This window comes from Equus przewalskii, chromosome X (genome assembly GCF_037783145.1).
Source record: "Equus przewalskii isolate Varuska chromosome X, EquPr2, whole genome shotgun sequence".
NCBI classification, from domain to species: domain Eukaryota; kingdom Metazoa; phylum Chordata; class Mammalia; order Perissodactyla; family Equidae; genus Equus; species Equus przewalskii.
The window spans coordinates 24555376-24567329 of record NC_091863.1 but is presented as its reverse complement, the minus strand read 5'-3'; positions in this window follow the sequence as shown (position 1 = coordinate 24567329).

Genomic DNA, 11954 nt, shown 5'->3' with positions numbered 1-11954 from the left:
GTTTGTAATAGGATGGTTGTAATACGCAGGAACTATGTCCAGAATTGCTCTCTGCATTCTGATAATTTCTGTTACGCTTTCCTCACTTTATCTCATTCTCAAAGGAGAAGGAGTGAGAAGAAAAGCGACTCCAGAGGCAACTCCTAGGAGATAAAATGGCCAATGGGCCTTCCTTCAAACCGAACTCGGTGGGAAGCTGAACATGCCAGTGACTGATCAACACACACATGATGAAAGTCATTATCTACGCCACCAGGAGGCCCATCATTCATAAAGTGACATGCTAAAATGGCCATTCCCAACCTACCAGAACAGTCTCTCTTGCAGCTAACAGTAAATCCTTAGAATACTATTCATTCATTCATTTATTCATTCACGCAACACATATGTTCAGCACCTACCATGTGCTACACACTCCTAGGCGCTGAGGAAACAAATCAGAAGAAAATTCCTGTCTTCATGGAGCATACATTCCAGAGAAAGATAAGGGAAATAGACGGCAAAGCCATTTTAATAAAATACGTACTGTCAGATGATGATAAGTGCTATGGAGGAAAAATATCAGGGAAGAGAGTAAAGAGTGTTGGATAGGCTTGTGATTTTGCTCTTGTTGCTTTTTTCTCATTTCAGATATTTTCTTCTATGGTCTCTGTTACATGTTCTAGGTTTTTAGCCTTTTATATTGTGAGATATAATTTACATACAGAAATGTACATAAAACATATATGTGTAGTTAAATTATTACTATAAGGTGAACACTCATGTACCCACCACTCCACTCATGAGCTAGAAAGGCCATTATCTTAGAAACTTTCCACCTGTTACTGCCTGCTATACACTGAATGTTTGCATTTCTCCAAAACTCATGAGTTGAAGCCTAATCCCCAACGTGATGCCTTTAGGAGGTGGGTCCTTTGGTAGGTGATTAGGTCATGGAGGTGGAGCTCTCATGAATGGGATTAGTGCCCTCATAAAAGAGACCTCAGAAAGCTCCCTCGCCCTTTCCGCCTGCAAGGACGCAGATAGAAGACGGCTGTCTATGAACCAGGAAGCGGGCTCTCACCAGACACCAAACCTGCTGCAGCCCTGACCTTGGACTTCCCAGCCTCCAGAGGGCGAGAAATAAATGTTTGTTGTTTAAGCCACCTAGTCTATGGTATTTTTGTTATAGCAGCGTGAGCTGACTAAGACATTGCCCAACCAAAACCCCCTCTACAGACTTCCAGAGGCAACTGCTATTCTGACTTCCATGTTAATCACTCCCTTGCATTTTTAATACTTTTACTACCCATAAATGCCTCCCTAAAAAAGACAGTACAGTCTTTGGGCTTTCCACTTTGTTGAGGTACCTGTTCCATTCTTCTAACCATTTTTCTAAATTGGGTTGTCTGCCATTTTCTCATTGATTTAGAGAAGTTCCTTTACATTCTAGATACAAGTTCTTGGTCATATATGTGTGATGCAAATATTTTCCCACTCTCTGGTGTTTTCACATTTTATGATGTTTGTGGCAGGAACAGAAGAGGCTCTGCCCACCGGTGAGGGGTGTGGTTAGCTGATAGCTCCTGCCGTTGGCTCCTTCAGGGTCCTTCTTAGTTTTTGAACCAAGCTCATGCTTTTCTTGGGGTAGCCCCTAGCCAATGACTGAGCAGGTGGTGGTACTCTGGCTTGGCCATTTCTGCCCATGTGGGGCTCCTCTAACAGGCAATCTTCACTCCAGAACTCTCCATTGGGCTGGCAGAGATTTTCCACCTTCTTTTCTTTCTGTGCTCCACACTGGGTAATTTGTCTTGATCTATCTTCCAATTTACTAATTCTCTCTTCTGACGTGTCCAACTTGTTGTTCAACACATCCACGACATTCTTGGTTATTGAATTTTTCTTTCCTATAAGTTCAGGTTGATTCTTTTTCAAACCTGCTTTGCAGATGTTTTCAAGTTTGTCATTTATTTCTTGAAACTTGTCTGATAACATCTAAAATTGTGAAAATCTTTCTGCTGTTATTTGAGCAGGTTCTCTTTCATGATGCTTTGCCTTCTAATGCTGTCTTTGACTCCATGCTGGTTATTACCTTAGGAAAATTATTTCTGGTGGCCTCCAGAGGCCTAGAATGGTGAGGCTTTGTGAATTGATTAGGTCAGACACCCAGGGGCACTTCTAGTCCAGATTGCATCAATCAAGTTCAGGGCTTGAGGGACCTGGCTCATTGAGGCTGTGAGTCCCTGGGGTACAAATTTGAATGAGGCAGGCATGTGCCAATAACTTCTTAGGGATTCTTTTCCTTCTCTTTCTTCTTTTCTAGCTCTGCTCAGAGTCAAGGAAGCCTTCTCTGTAGTCTCCCGGGCTAGACAGTGAGGGAGTAGATCCAGTCCTTATCCTGGAGGTATAAGTCTTTTGGGATCCATCTGTAATGATGGAGAATCTCCTACCTACAAGACTCACTATATGTTGAATGCATCTTGGTCCTGGACTTCTGAATCCCAAATGGGAAACCTGTTCATCCAAAGATGGTGCTCTGATAGCTTCTATCTCTGAGCACAGGCTGTCATCCAAAAATTAAAAATTGGCCTGGAAGTTTACCACTGTCTTTTCAGCTCTGCAATACTTTTAATTTTTTTGTAAAGATTGGCACCTGAGCTAACAACTGTTGCCAATCTTTTTTTTTCCTGCTTTTTCTCCCCAAATCTCCCTAGTACATAGTTGCATATTTTAGTTGTGGGTCCTTCTAGTTATGGCATATGGGATGCCGCCTCAGCATGGCCCAATGAGCAGTGCCACGTCCACACCCGGGATCCGAACTGGTGAAACCCTGGGCCACTGAAGCAGAGCGTGCAAATTTAACCCTCAGCCACGGGGCCAGTCCCAGCTCTGCAACACTTTTAAGGTATTATTTTGACATTTTCAATGAGAAGGTTGATCTGAATAACCTAGTGTGATACATAAATATGGCCACAAATTATCTGCAGCTCTTCCTATCAAGAGGTGGAGTCTATTTTCCCTGCTCTTGAATCTAGGCCTGCCTTATGATTTGCTTTAACCAATAGAAAACACTGGGAGTGACAGTGTGGGACTTCCCAAGCCCAGGCCTCAAGAGGTCTCACAACTTCTGCTCTTGCCCTCTTGGAACCCAGCCACCGTGGGAAGAAGTCTGAGCTATCCTGCTGGATAGACAACATGGAAAACAACTTAGGTGCTCTGACCAACAGCCTCAGCTAGCTGCCAGATGTGTGAGTGAAGTCAACCAAGCCAGCCAGCCCCCAGCCAACTGGTCATCTGACTGTAGGCCCATGGGACCAACAGAAGAACTGCTCCTCTGAGCTAGGCCAAATTGATGGTCCAGAGAATTCTGACCAATAGAATGGCCGTTGTTCTAAACTACAAAGTTTCGGAGTAGTCTCCTAGGCAGCAATAGATAACTGATAACACCCAGCTCACTACCATGAACTTCAAGCTCCCTAAACTGAAATTGTCATGTTGAAAACATCACTATCAATTTTTTGTTATTCATTATTTTGAGAAGGTATTTACATAAAGTTTGCTAATAATCTAAGTATATTTTACTTTAGTAACCAAATATTTGAGGGCAGAATTGGATTTTAATCCTTTTTTCCTTTTGATTTCAGAGAAACCTTTAAGCATACATGGTTAGAATGGCCAAGTTCACTTGGAGATACTAAAGTCAATCAATCGCTAAAGCATAATATGAAAAACTCTACCTTCCTTTCTCCACTCCCTTCCCTGAGGGGACTAAAATTAGCTCCGCTAAAAGCAATTTTAGAAACAAAACTCATTATTCTTTAACCTAGAAACCTGAGCACAGAGAAAGGAATGGTATAACTCTAAGACCATTCACATTATTTCAAGTTAACATCCTACTCACATGTTTTGGATAAAAACCTTTTTAATGTCTTTCTACAGCAGAGCTCCAAAAAAAGTTTTGGGAGCAAGACAATCTCTTCGACTATGCCTTCCTGCTTGTGTATTTTTAGCATCTATACGGTTACAACAAAATTTCCCACTAATAGTACAATGCAAAGCAAAATATCATTACTTCTCTTAGACAAAAATTAATTTGAATTACTCAATTCCAAAGTGGTTTATGATTCTTTTTAGAGTAGCATATTCAAAGAAATTTCTTTTAAAAATGTCTCATTTATATGAAAAGAATTCCATTTGAAATACACTTACCCAAAAGATGCCTAAGGAATTAGGGTGTTAAAATTGTTGGCTCAATGACTGTTTGATGATTAAAGGAATTTAATCCTATTTGTAGCTTATTAACATTGATATGAATCTATTGTGATTGTTTTTTCAGAGTATACACTTTGCCTTATACAACTGTATGTGAAAAATGTTTTTACTACAAAATATTCTATAAATTAGATTATTCACCATTTTCCAAATTAGTTGAGCTTTATCATATTTGGATGCTAAAGTGCTTATGGTACTTAGAACGTGATCAAAATGCTGATGGACTATAGTAATAAAGAATATTTTCTTAATAACTTTGTAAATTTAATATGTAAAAAGCTAATGAGAATGATAATAGAGTTAAAAAAGATTTCCTTGGTATTGAGACAATAATGATGGCACCAACATAGGTACCATTAACAAAACTTTGTCTCGATTTGATGTTTGTGGATTGTTTTAAAAAGAGATTCTTTCTTTATAATTCTCTAGAACCAAATAGGTGAAAAGGAAAAAAATGATAATGAAAAATAATTTGGTTGATATTGTTAAAATAATGGGGGCACAATTTTGCCTCCAAATTGGTCGATTCTACTATTTCATCCCAAGAGTCAACCATGAACAGAGGTGTTTAAAAATAGCTTCTAAGAAAATAGGCTGGGGGCCGGCCCTGTGGCCAAGTAGTTAAGTTTGTGTGCTCTGCTTCAGCGGCCCAGGGTTTCGTTGGTTTGGATCCTGGGCGTGGACCTAGCATCACTCATCAGGCCACACTAGAGGGACCTGCAACTAGAATATACAACTACATACTGCGGGGCCCTTAGGGAGAAGAAAAACAAAAGGAAGATTGGCAACAGATGTTAGCTCAGGGCCAATCTTTAAAAAAAGAAAATAGGCTGTAATTAAGATCTTTATGACCGAATAAATTTAGGACAGTATATAATGTGCAATTAGCAGAGATATTCCAGTTTGTAAATAATTGTTAAATGTTAAATTATATATTATGAAGAGCATTATCTATAAATCTGATTTTTATGATGAGCTGCAAAATCTAAGCTGCAGGCAAGTATAAATGGATTGACGGCTTCACTTACACCTTTAGTTTTTATGAGCCTGGCATGAAAGCATCCTGGGCATCTCCCACGGTCACCACAATGCTTTCATTTAACTGATTACAAAAAACGAGTACTTCAGCTACTTTTGCAGTACACGCTGATGGGAAGGATGCCTGAGAAGACAGAAAGCATTACTGTGGAGAGCAGCGCCACCTAGGGGTTGAATTTGTTTCTAACAAGAAACTGACTTCTCAATAGATAACCAGGTCACTAGACCCTGTTCTACATGGCCTGTAGCAAGCCGATAAAACATTTTGGACTACAAGTGATGGACTTAGAAAACATAGGGGAATGTTGTATGGTACACATTACTTAATAAATTGTGATTATAAATTTGAGATATTTCAGCAGAAATGGTTCAGCATTTGTCCATTTATAATGACTTCATATTGGCATTACAGGTCTAAAATATAACTCTATAAAAAACCCACAACCATTAAATTTGCAGTCCAGTCTACCATCACCAGATGAAAGAAACCTACGTTAACACTTGTAGCTTCACCAGTTCTCCTTCCAGTTGCAGGACAGAAATCCCTGGCTTGAACTACACAGTCACTTGGCTCGAGCCAAGAATCTGGGGAGGAGTATGCAGTGAGAATTTTCTTTCTTGAGTTTTGACAGGCAGCCTTCTTTTTGGAAGACCCACGTGGTTACCAGTGAGTACAGTTCAATTAGTCAAACAGTCGTTGAGGTGAATTAGGAAACAGGAACAAGCAGCAACAGGCTTCAGTGTGAGAAGCCCTGTGTGTTACAGGCATGGCCCTGTCCGGGCCTGACATGCACATGTGCCTCTCTGAGACGGAGGGGAGGGGCGCCTGGTGGCTCTGATGAACACACAGTCACACTAGAGACCTGGCACAAATTTCCCTCCAATAATTTTTATTATCCAGTCTATAACCCATAGAGAAAAGAACAGCTCTGCTTTTGTTTATTCTAAATGTACCCACTTAATAGAAAATAATCTCTCCTATACTCAAATGTGATTATACTGAACAAAAATATGTACTGTCTCTGTGTGTGTGTGTGTCTGTGTGTGTGCGCTGGAGGGTGGGTGTGTACCCTGCAGGATACACACATACACACATATTTAACAAATAAAGAATTAACCCAATCTGCGGGATGGATACATAAAGATAATATTGAAAAGCCATAGAAGAATCTAAACAATTTTGTTTTCATCATTAGTTATGTCTCTTCCTTTAAAATCTATTAGATAAAACAACTAGCAGTAACAGCTCACTGAGTGGAGCAAAGGGAAGTGAAACACCGAGGCATAATGGGAAAACCCCTCAGCACAGGTGAACCTAGCAAGAGTTCCATTTCAGAGCCCGGGTTTCCCTTCCAGAGCAGGTGTTGGTCATTTCGATTGCCACCCTACCATTCTATTTTATCCATGGCTTTGCGGTCTTTTAAACACATGTTCATCCACTTTTATCATTTAGTGCTTTCTTTCAACTGTAATGAACTAGGACCTGGAATACAATAAAACAGGCCTTGTGCCCTACTTAAAAATCCAGTATAAAGATCACAACGATTTTTCCCCTTGACATTGAACTTTAAAGTGAGAGTTGCCTTTTCTGTCCAGAAATTTCCTAGCCTTAGTATGTAACTGCATATGTGGTGGGCTTACAGCAGCGCAGTTGTCTATTAAAACTTGCGGAAGGTACTATATAGGAAATTAGACAAATGGGTATTTCTTTTTTGAGTCTTCTAAATTCAGTTCATAACAAGTGATTGGCTAGGCAAGAACGCAATTTCGAATACACATTTCTTCTGTATATTGATACTTTATACGAGGTGCTTGAAATAATTGTGCCAGATCAGTAAGATTTCAACCCTTTTAATTGGGAAGGCTGGCAGGATAACAAAACTGTGCTAACGGACAGTGAATGATGGACTTACATACATACAATTAGGGCAATATGCCTTATCTTTTTGTTATGAAGCATTTCAAGCATACAGAAAAGTAGAGAATATAGTAAATACATGTGTACCCACCACTCGGAAGTGTCAAATCTTAAGATTTTGCTATACTTGCCTGAGCTCTTTGAATTTTTTAGGAAACACAACTTTTCAGGTTCCAGTGAGGTCTTCTTCCTTGATTCCATCCTGTCCCTTCCAGAGGTAACCATCATCCTAAACCTGGTATCCATCATCCCTATGCAAGTCCTATACTTCTAGTTCACCTGTGTGTGTCCACATACAGGATAGCTTGCATTGTTTTGCATGTTAAAAAAAATTTTTTTTGAGGAAGATTAGCCCTGAGCTAACATCTGCTGCCAATCCTCCTCTTTTTGCTGAGGGACTGGCCCTGAGCTAACATCCGTGCCCATCTTCCTCCACTTTATATGTGGGACGCCTACCACAGCATGGTGTGCCAAGCGGTGCCACGTCCACACCCAGGATCCGAACTGGCAAACCCTGGGCCGTTGAGAAGCGGAACGTGTGAACTTAACCGCTGTGCCACAGGGCCGGCCCTGCATGTTAAAATTTTTATGTAGTCTATGAACATTCAAGATCTATGAGGATACTCCCTTTAAGTTTGGGAAAAAAAATCAAAATCACTACAGGCATTATTTTAGGACTAGGAATGATTTTCCACTCTTTTTTTTAACCTCTTTTATTTTCCAATTTTTCTAAGAGCACTTATTACTCTTATTTCCAAACAATTTGATCAAAATAAGAAAATGGACAGGAATGCTTGTTTTAAAAAGAGCTCCCTGGGTTGCTGAGACCAGTGATGTAGAGTGTGAGCTCGCACACAGTACTGCCATTTGAATTAGATTCACCACTAACTGAAGGAGTAGATTTCAAACAGACCTATTGTTTCCTCCTATAAGCTCTGTAGTGAAGAAAAAGATGTGGTGGTAAATTAATTAAAGGCTGAAGGTTTAAATTGAGTTTGGGGAGAAAGAGGATGTGGAACAGATGGAATTAAACCTTTAAGAAAATTAAGCAATGGCATAGTGGAAAGGTTCCACTTTGGGGAAAGTCAAGTTACTGCTAATTATGGTACTATATTTTGGTTAATACTTTCAGAAGACTGCCTCCTCACTTATCAAGTCTTTGAGGGAAGCGAGTTAGCTGCATCTGATAATACCGGTATATTCTATTGGACAGACCGCGAAAACCCCTGGGAAGACGAATGGAAGGCCATAGCTTGTTTTACCATAATTTTTTATGTGTTAGTGACTAAAACACCTTTCTTATTTCCAATATTAAATGCTTGAGAAACAGTTAAAGTGGAATAAAAAGGAGTTAAATTTACCAACCTCCATTTTTCAGGGAGTAAATAAAATTCCTTTCTTTCAGAGGGCTCATTTCAAGGATTACAAGCTCCCATGCCATCAGGGGCTGGTCACATGTTTATTTTACAGAAACACAAATTGAAAATAGTTTTGTTGTTCTAAACAAGCTCGTGGGCTGAATTTGGCCTGTGGGTCACTAACTTATGACGTCTAAATTACATTTTTATTGATGTAATTCATGTATCATAAATGCACCCCTTTAAATAAGTGTAAAATTCCGTGGTTTTTAGTATATTCACAAAGTTGTGCAACCCTCACCACTATCTAATTCCAAAACATTTTCATCACCCCAAAAGAAACCCTGTACCCATAAGCAGTCATTTCCTATTTTCCCTCTCCCCGCAGACTCTGGCAACCACTAATCTATTTTCCGTCTCTATGGATTTGTCTATTCTGGACATTTCACATAAATGGACTCATACAATATGTGGCTTTTTGTGTCTGGCTTTTTTCACTTTGCATACTTTTCAAGGCTCATCCATGTTGTGGCATGGATCAGTACTTCGTTCCTTTTTCGCCTACATAATATTCCACTATATGGCTATACCACCTTTTGTTTATCCATTCATCAACTGATAGAAATTTGGGTTGTTTCCTCTTTTTGGCTATTATGAATATTGCTGCCATGAACATTCATGCACAATGACCTCTGAATTTAAGTTTGAAAATTTAAAATTAGTTTCGTAAATAGTTAATACATTAACATGGCTCAATATTATACATACTAACAGTTAACATGGTTCAAATATACATATAGAGAAAAGTTTTTTCTCACTTGTCTCTCACCTGCCTTTCACTGCTTTCTGTCCCAGTAAGTAAACACTATTCACAGCTTTTTTTTTTTGAGGAAGATTAGCCCTGAGCTAACATCTGCTGCCAATCCTCCTCTTTTTGCTGATGAAGACTGGCCCTGGGCTAACATCCGTGCTCATCTTCCTCTACTTTATATGTGGGATGCCTGCCACAGCATGGCTTCCCAAGCAGTGCCAAGTCCACACCCAGGATCTGAACTGGTGAACCCTGGTCCGCTGAAGCAGAATGTGCACACTGAACTGCTGCATCACTGGGCCAGCCCCTATTCACAGCTTCTTATGTGTCCTTCCAGCACAGGCAAACATTTTCTCTTTTTAATTTATTTTTTGGTGAGGAAGACTGGCCCCAAGCTAACATCCATTGCCAAACCTTCTCTTTTTGCTTGAGGAAGATTGTCCCTGAACTAACATCTGTGCCAATCTTCCTCTATTTTGTATGTGGGACGCCACCACAGCGTGGCTTGATGAGCAGTGTGCAGGTCTGTGCCCAGGATCCAAACCTGCAAACCCTGGGCTGCCAAAGAGGAGCATGGGAACTTAACCACTACATCACCAGGCCAGCCCCTCTCTTTTTTAAATAGAAAGGTAGCACCTTACGCGCTCCTCTGCACCTTGCTGTTTCACTTATCCTGGGTTCGTTTCCACATGTTTCTAGACACTGTCCTCATTCTTTTCTAAAGCTATGCATTTTCTAGTGTGTGGCTGTACCACAGTTTATTTAACCAGTCTCCCTTTGATGGATGTTCTGGTGATGATTTCAATGATTTGATATTTATGAAATCTACTTGTAAATGTCATACAATAAGCAACCAACAAGATAAATAATATCAGGATTAATAATGAAGAATAGAAGCAGCTACTTACTTTTAACACTCAACAGGAAAATCAAAAAGGGCCTGAGGCTACGTTTTAAAATAAAATATTGTCATCCTCTCAACTATTATGCTGTCAGGTTAGAACCAGTTATCTGAAATAGGATGAAAACTGGCAAATAAAGATACTGGTCTAGTTGAGCAACTTGCTTTTAACCTTTCTTCTGCTTCTCAGAATATTTATCTTTATAGTCCCCAAATTTAATTTAGTGGGTCATTTTCACTAAATCTTATAACAGGGAAATCTCAGGAAACACTTATGAGTTTTTTCAGCCTTAAAATAGAAGAAAATCCTACCGTTTGCGACATTGACCTGGAAGACACTATGCTAAGTGAAAAAAGCCAGACACAGAAAGACAAATAATGCATGATCTCACTTATGTGTGGGATCTAAAAAAGTCAACCTCACAGAAACAGAGAGAAGACTGGTGGTTCCCAGGGGCTGGGGGGAGGGGGAAGCGCAGGCGCTGTTGTTCATCGGGTTTAGTTAGTTACGGAAGATGACTCAGTTCTCGAGATCTGCCGTACAACGTAGTGCCTACATTTAACAGCACAGTCTCGTACGCTTCAAAATTTAAGGCGGTAGATCTCATGTGAAGCATTCTTACCACAAGAAAAAAGCAAAGGGGCACAAGGAAGCTTTTGGAGGTGATGGATATGTTTATTACCTTGATGACGGTGATGGTGTCATGGGTGTGTGCCTATGTCCAAACTCATCAAATTCTATATATTAAATATGTGCAGTTTTCTGTATATCAATTATACCTCATTAAAGCTGTAAAAAATAGCAATTTTTGTACTTTTGGTACTTCTATTCACTATTAGGTAGACACTATGAGGTGAATACTACCTGTTCTACTGTCAGTGCTGCTAGTTCCTATGTTATGACAGCTTTCGTTTGGTGGTTTCTCCTAAATAGCTATCATTCTTCCTTCCCAAATGATACAAAACACCCATCAATGAAAGAACTGAGCTTTGGGCACTTCAAAAGAAATACACGAAAAAACTCTAAGATATCATTATAGAAGCAAAGACGCATTACGTATTTTACTGATTAGCTGGAGAAGAAAAGATTGAGGTGTTGGCTAGCAAGTTGAGAGAACAGCGGGGTACTTGACTCCACCGACTAATCAAGGCGGAGAGAAACCAGCAGAAGGTCATGGTTAGCCACGTGAGACCCTCCTGATAACGGCTGCTCAACTCACCAGGGCATTTCCTGGATGCTGAGATGGCACAGTGTAGTCTTTTCTAACAGAACGATTAAGGTGCTCATCATTCAGAAACGATTTCTTCAGCTGCTGGCTAATTCTTCAGAATGCGCCTGATCAAGTGCTAGCAGGGGAGCTCCACGTTTCCTGAAATAGCTTTCTCAATTTAACTTTGATCTAAGCTCTAGTCTCTAAGTGAGAAATGCAAGTAAGAATGAGGGGTCAATTTATTTTAAGTACATTTATCATTAAATATCAATGTGTACAATTTCAAACATTTATAAATATTGCAATTTGTAGAAAATGAGTGTAACCTTAAAATTATCTGAACAGTGATTTTCACATTATTCACAGTTAATTCAACCTATCTTTGTAGAAATATAATTATGTTAAAAAGTACCCTTGCCACAACGTAATAACTTCATGATACCTTTCTATAATATTTATGTCACTA